This window comes from Antedon bifida, chromosome 5, assembly GCF_963402885.1.
Source record: "Antedon bifida chromosome 5, ecAntBifi1.1, whole genome shotgun sequence".
Classification (NCBI taxonomy): Eukaryota; Metazoa; Echinodermata; class Crinoidea; order Comatulida; family Antedonidae; genus Antedon; species Antedon bifida.
The window spans coordinates 26,927,425-26,935,663 of record NC_136230.1 but is presented as its reverse complement, the minus strand read 5'-3'; positions in this window follow the sequence as shown (position 1 = coordinate 26,935,663).

Sequence of the window (8,239 nt, the reverse complement as noted above, 5' to 3'; positions counted from 1 at the left end):
GTATATATTATTTAACCTGTATGATTGTTATCCTTGCTGGAACTGACTACATATTATTTAACCTGCATGATTGTTGTAACATATTTATTTTGAATAGTAATATTAATTTTATAACCTAATTTAAATAATAAAGTGTATTTTTGAAAATTGATTTAAAAAAAATAATTTTCTTTGCAGCGTTATGACGTCATAGATCCACTTCTCCGTCAAAAAACGAATGGCAAAATGCCACTGAACTGAAGTTCTCAAATTGGTAGTTGACGCGCCAGTCACATTGTGCATACATATATCATAAAAATAATGACATGGGTATCATCCGACCAAGTGGATCTGCAAATCAAAGAGTCCATAATGCTTTTGATTGGAAGAACGGGCGCTTAATAATAATATTGTTATTGATAAGTACCGACTGATAATGGTAACTTATCGATATGGCTACTATTATGAATTAGGGAATGTTATAAGATTTTAAGATGTTGTGTTTAATGTTATGTACGTGTTTTATTGATTTTTATTACGTTACTTTGATTATTATTTTTTAAATTTTTAATACATGTGTGGAGAATATTTATTGAATAAACGAAAAAAAAATATATTAGTTCTATTTATGAAATGTCTTCGTGGATGAGTAAAGAATTTGATTTTGTCTTGTGCAGTAGAGGATAATCAAATGGAAATTAATTGAAATACTTCAAGGACTATTAATAACATCCTGTTTTATAAAAACATGATCGTTTTTTTTATTGGCAAACGTTTTGAATGTTTATCACTCAATATACCATGACCGATAAAAGTACGTTTTCCAGGCAGTAAAGTTCAAATTTATTTTTAATGGCAGGGAAACAGCAAGTAAAGCTGGAGGCTGTCATTAATAATTCAGACGTAATTTTAAAACTTATCTTGTTAAAAGTCATCTGGTTTTCAATTGTAAACCTAAATAATACTATTATACAGATTAGCTTTTAATAATTTATTATTTCTACATAGGTATAATGCAGAAGAACAACATGTAAATGTGGTTGATCCTTTAACATGGTCGATTATTCATTCAATCTTTTATTTCGGAATCTCTGGTCCATAGAAAGTAAAAATTACATATAATGAATTAAAAATAGCAAGACTGTACTAATTACTACGGTACTACTCATCTGAGGATGGCATTCCACCTGGAGAGCATCTTTGACTTATAGAAGACGTCGCCTATAATCGTTGAGACTAAAACATTTTCACTTGAATTATTTATTTATTTTTACAATATTTCAAGAGGGTGACCAGCGTAAGCTGATTGAGTCTACACATCAGGCTATATATCGATTTTCTTAACAATTAAAAAAAAGGATTTCCACATTCCGTAAACATGAGGCTGGCAATACAACATACCGTATAATCTTCCGAATTTGAGAGATGTTTCTATACTTTTCATCTCTATTTATAATGTATGTGTTGCACCGTGATGAGATTTTGATTTATCCGGCTATATCTCGGCTAATCTCGGTTGATAATAATTACAGTATATCAATTGTCATTATAACAAAATGTAAGAATACAAGATTACTGTGAATACACGAGTGGAAAGGCAGCAAGCGTGGGAATACCTGTATAAATTACTTAAGCTTGACACTTGACCAGTCATTAAATAGTGAAAATATTGTTAAATACAGTTATTAACAAATTGTGTGCACGCCAGAAGGTTTTGTATAGACAAGCATAATTTCTTATTGAATACGCTAGAAACATGTTGATTGACTTTTGATTACGCATGGCTGAAAGTTCCTAGAAATGCAGATGTAAATTACAAGTCTTGCAAAATAATACTATGGTTCGGTTATACTTAATAAAGGGCCAAGGTATCAAGTATAACAAATAGCGCCAAATTAAGACTATATTAATAGTCTTAATTTGGGACTTTTTTCATTTAAAAATGTTGAAGAGAGTTCTTAAAATTAAATTTAATACAGTTCATGAGATTGTACTGCTACATCGTACTTAGATGGTAACTTTAAGAATCATTGTGATCAACATAATTATAGTACTAGACAAAGTGGTGTAAATGTCATTCCAACTAGAAAAATAAAAATTATTGACGAACTTGCTACGTTACTGCCATTTACAGAATGGAACAAACTATCAAATAAAACACTGACAACATTTATATTTAGGAAGCATGGTATTAAGCACCATTCTATTAACGAAATCTTATGGAAAATTTAGTTGTTCTAAAAATAATTTTTTTTCGGACCTTAACCTTGGTTTGTGCTATCCTTAAAAATATTTACGATAGACGAGATGGAAATACAAGAGTGGAAATACAAGAGTGAGAAAACAAGAGTAGAAATACAAGAGTAGAAATACAAGAGTAGAAATACAAAGGTGAGAAGAAAAGAGTAGAAATTCAAGAGTGAGAAGACAAGAGTAGAAATACAAGAGTGAGAAGACAAGAGTGGAAATACAAGAGTGGAAATACAAGAGTGGAAATACAAGAGTGAGAAGACAAGAGTAGAAATACAAGAGTGGAAATACAAGGGTGAGAATACAAGAGTAGAAATACAAGAGTGAGAAGACAAGATTGGAAATACAAGAGTAGAAATACAAGAGTGAGAAGACAAGAGTGGAAATACAAGGGTGAGAAGACAAGAGTAGAAATACAAGAGTGAGAAGACAAGAGTAGAAATACAAGAGTAGAAATACAAGAGTAGAAATACAAGAGTGAGAATACAAGAGTAGAAATACAAGAGTAGAAATACAAGAGTAGAAATACAAGAGTGAGAATACAAGAGTAGAAATACAAGAGTGAGAAGACAAGAGTAGAAATACAAGAGTAGAAATACAAGAGTAGAAATACAAGAGTGAGAATACAAGAGTAGAAATACAAGAGTAGAAATACAAGATTGGAAATACAAGAGTGGAAATACAAGAGTGAGAAGACAAGAGTGGAAATACAAGAGTGAGAAGACAAGATTGGAAATACAAGAGTGGAAATACAAGGGTGAGAATACAAGAGTGGAAATACAAGAGTGGAAATACAAGAGTGGAAATACAAGAGTGAGAAGACAAGAGTGGAAATACAAGAGTGGAAATACAAGAGTGAGAAGACAAGATTGGAAATACAAGGGTGAGAATACAAGAGTAGAAATACAAGAGTGGAACAAGAGTGAGAAGACAAGAGTAGAAATACAAGAGTGGAAATACAAGAGTGAGAAGACAAGAGTGGAAATACAAGAGTGAGAAGACAAGAGTAGAAATACAAGGGTGAGAAGACAAGAGTGAGAAGACAAGAGTGGAAATACAAGAGTGGAAATACAAGAGTAGAAATACAAGAGTGAGAATACAAGAGTAGAAATACAAGAGTGGAAATACAAGAGTGAGAAGACAAGAGTAGAAATACAAGAGTGAAAATACAAGAGTGAGAATACAAGAGTGGAAATACAAGAGTGAGAAGACAAGAGTAGAAATACAAGAGTGAGAAGACAAGAGTAGAAATACAAGAGTGGAAATACAAGGGTGAGAATACAAGAGTAGAAATACAAGAGTGAGAAGACAAGAGTAGAAATACAAGAGTGAGAAGACAAGAGTGGAAATACAAGAGTGAGAAGACAAGAGTGAGAAGACAAGAGTGGAAATACAAGAGTGAAAATACAAGAGTGAGAATACAAGAGTGGAAATACAAGAGTGAGAAGACAAGAGTGGAAATACAAGAGTGGAAATACAAGAGTGAGAAGACAAGAGTAGAAATACAAGAGTGGAAATACAAGAGTGGAAATACAAGGGTGAGAAGACAAGAGTAGAAATACAAGAGTGGAAATACAAGAGTGAGAAGACAAAAGTGGAAATACAAGAGTGGAAATACAAGAGTAGAAATACAAGAGTGGAAATACAAGAGTGAGAAGACAAGATTGGAAATACAAGAGTAGAAATACAAGAGTGAGAAGACAAGAGTGGAAATACAAGGGTGAGAATACAAGAGTGAGAAGACAAGAGTGGAAATACAAGGGTGAGAATACAAGAGTAGAAATACAAGAGTGAGAAGACAAGAGTGGAAATACAAGAGTGAGAAGACAAGAGTAGAAATACAAGAGTGGAAATACAAGGGTGAGAATACAAGAGTAGAAATACAAGAGTGAGAAGACAAGAGTAGAAATACAAGAGTGAGAAGACAAGAGTGGAAATACAAGAGTGAGAAGACAAGATTATGGAGGAAAAAAAGTACAGGTATGTACAAAATAGCATGTGAAACCCAAAATCTATCTTAGCGATATTATATTGTTTATGCATCTACAGTGTTTTACTTATTTAATAAACATGTACAGTAAATAGTAATATTACATAAGTTACCATTTTATGATCGGGTTTTAATGTTCAACATCTTAATCGAAAAATAAATTAAATTGTATAGGCTACTAGGAATATAATTATGAAATTGTTACACATAACATCGGTTTCATATTTGCTAAACATGTGTTTTCATTGTCACGACTGTAATGCCCACAAGTGATTTCACTGAGTTCCACCTGTCATATTCCAATAAACGTGATGTGTGTCAAACACTGTTTTATTTTTCCCAAAGCATTTGACTCGTGTCTTAATCAAATTGATCATAAATTCAATGAACTTGATGTTTTGATCTATTTTTTCTAGAAAGAGAAATGCAAGATTTTAAGAATTGAGAACCTAATTTTTGATCGTGGTGTCAGAAAAATGTCCGTCTCTCATTAATCATAATAAGGAAATTACGCTTGCATGACATTGATCAAATACTATAACAAATCACTGAACAAGTTGCGATTATAAAACAATCGGATATTCTACGATTACGCGATTTCATTACGTGTAGTTGTCGCAGTCTTTACATCGCGTCTTTTGATAGTTAACGTGCGTTAATATCATGTGTTGCGCAACCACGTCAATCTATTAAGCTGTCTACACTATCAAACTTTATGTGACAAAAATGTGATGTGCCCATATATGGACATTATGGACCTTATTACGCTGACATGCGCAGATGATTGTTACGCTCTGGTGAATCGTAGACTTTGAGCTCGGTTCCCACTTGAACGCGACGCAAGTGAGTTGACCAACCACAATTGCGTCCACATGAGAACCAAGTTTATCGCCGTGCCATGAAAAAATCACTTTAAAACCGCAAATAAAACATGTTGTGTATCCATCCATTTCGAATCAGGCGTGCCACACATAGAATCAAGAATGCAAAAATATACATTTGTACATTTTTTTTGTTTAATTTCCGCTCCAATTGTAAAATTTTGAAAGAGCTTTTAATTGCTAAATTGAATATTAATAACTCATTGTAAAAAAGGAATTTCCCTCGAGTTTCCCCAACACACAAACCAGATCTTCTAATCGACTTTACATAAGAAACATGATTGTCTCTGTCAAACATCTAATCATCCAAAGTATTCGCTAAATTTATTATGAATTTACATTATCGTAAATAATACAACTAGGAGTGATCATTCGAGTAAAGTGATCATTCGAGTACTATAAATACAATTCAAAAAATTGTTTAATTAGATAATTCTCTCATACATGGGTATTTTTTTTTATTGTTTTTTTTTTAATCCGTAGTAGGCCTATAGGAACTCATAGATTCAACTCTGATAGTCAAGTATTGGATACGCTTTACATAATTATTTATTATGATTTTTGTTTTAATATTTTCTTTTTTTGTTTTTTTTAAAAACATTTTTATTTAGTTTTTGTTGGAGTAGACCTACAATAAAAAAACAAGTTGAGTGTGCCTTCTATAGTATTTCAATTTTGATTTAAAATAGAGGGCGTTATTGATAAAAGAGATGATTATAGAATAGTTTACAGACATTCATGTTTAAAAATTTACCTTCCAAAAGAGAGTCAACAAAATTAATGTTGCTGAACCACGTATAATATTAGTAGTATAGAGAGAACTGACCAACAGATCCTTAAAACTGAAGTGGGTATCAATCATAATAAATCGTTTGTGGGGCGCTAATTTCCATAGGCTTACAAAGAGCCATAGGCGTGTATACAGTACCTTCTCAAAATGTATGTTGTAAAGCTAATATTAATCATTTCTACTGTATTTTAAAATATTATTTCAAGTAAAAATGTTCAAAAAAATGTTTTAATGTTTATAGATATTTTTTACAAACATTTTTAACTTTACCACATACAAAAACATAGCGAGATCCGCTTTTGTTTATAGCCTACACAACTCGATACACTATCTTTTTATTCTGTGTACTTATTATTGATTCTGTTATTAGAATTGATTTGGCAAAATAATGAATGGGCAATGTGATCTTTGAAAAGAAAATACCATTAACGTTCGTGAAGGCAACGACAAAGACAGATTAAATAAATCATGAAGTTATTTCTAAAAATAATGTATGGGTGATTTACCTTTCTTTCGAATTTGCTTTACTTGGTTGGCGCCCTCAATTTACATCTGGAAAAACTAAATAAAAAAAAACCAATAGAACCGTCACAAAGCCTGATCTTTAGGGTAGTAGTAATTAGTAGTCTTATTTTCATCTATAATTAATAGTATGCAAAACGTACTGATTTGATTAAATACTTGGCTTAAACAGGCTTATATGTTATATTTACAGTATACGAAGATAGAAAGTGAGTGCACCCGATACAGGAGTCGCAGTTCAACATGACAAAGACATGCTTATGAAATTGGTTTTTTTGTTTGTTTTGGCGCAATTATTTAAACGTTTCGTTAGTTTATTATGCGCAGGTTAGGTCTACTATTGGCTATACTTTTTGATGCGAAAATAATGCAAACAATCAAACTGAATGAATGTTCGATACGCGTTAAAATCACTTTGTGAACATTTCATTTCCATTAAGATAAAAAGTAAAATTTTCAAATACAGTAAATAAAATGAACTAGGGAGGGTCATGGGTCATAAATATTGATTTTAAAAATTCTATGAAATACGGTACCGCATGTGAAAGAGCTGCACTTACGATATCCAAGAGACTTCGTCTCATGGGCACAGATCCATCTATTTTCCTTTGACCAAACGGGCATCGGCCTTTTAAAACTCATGTGAGAATTAAAGTTCACACTTTTTTATAAGTATCTTTTGCAGTTTTAACTTTGATTGGTCACTGTGTCGACAAGTGCACGTTTTTATATTCAAATAATAGGTGTAAATAATCAAGAATTCGTCAAGAAATAATCTCAAATATCTACGAGTGCATTATTAATCCAGTTTTACTGCCTCCCGTGGTTCCCATATAGATTATGATTTAATATTAGGCCATTTAAAATCGTTGTTATGTTATTCATATTACACATACCAATTCTTGGTAATATAGCTTAACATGAATTAAGGTAGATCTATCATGGAGTTAGTTTTAAGGTTACATGAGTTTCAGATGCAACATAGTTCCCATAAGGCCAATTTACAGCGGTAACGGCAAGCGGAAACCGCGTAGCTTATCCCACGTAGAGTCTGTATCTATCCTGAGCGGAAACAAAAAGGAATAACATAGATTCTATATTTGTATTACCGTTATCACCACCGGTCGTCTGTGTAAATTGGCGTGTATAAAGGCGCGCATCATACGGTATGCTGTACACGTGACTTATATGGACAAATAGGAAGCAGAAGCACCAGATGGCACCGAAGCCGAAGTGGGGTTACACAATTCATCAGAAATCTTACCTTATTATTACCTTATTATATACAATCATGTGTTTTACATGTACAGCAGATAAGTATTAATCTTTTCGATCGGGATCGGTGAACTCTGTCTGTCATTTTTAGTCGCGACTCGACAGCTCACTATGTCGGTCGGTTGGTCGGATGGTAAACACTAACTAAAATTTGAGCACGCGACTACAGCCATGTATATGGCCTTGTTCTGATTTGTTTTCCTGTCCAGAATAGGGACCACTGAGGGCGACGTTTTCCACAATAGAGGCTTTCCATATAAGGACTGTTCATCGCCTATTGATCATTTCAGTGATCCAAGTGGCCTTACTTGCTATTACTCCACTCAGTTAATGTTAATTAGATAATGGTGCTTTTGTCGGTGAAATCGTTTTTGGGTTTTTTTTGTAACATCACAAAAATCAAAATGCTCCAAGACATTCATTCATACATATATTTAAGTTTAATGCATCTAAGTCAAATTGTTTGCTTACATCAAACTTTAAAAAAGTACACTTACACTCAAGGTTTTCACTAAGCATTACATTTATGCTATCGTAACATTTTAACATTAT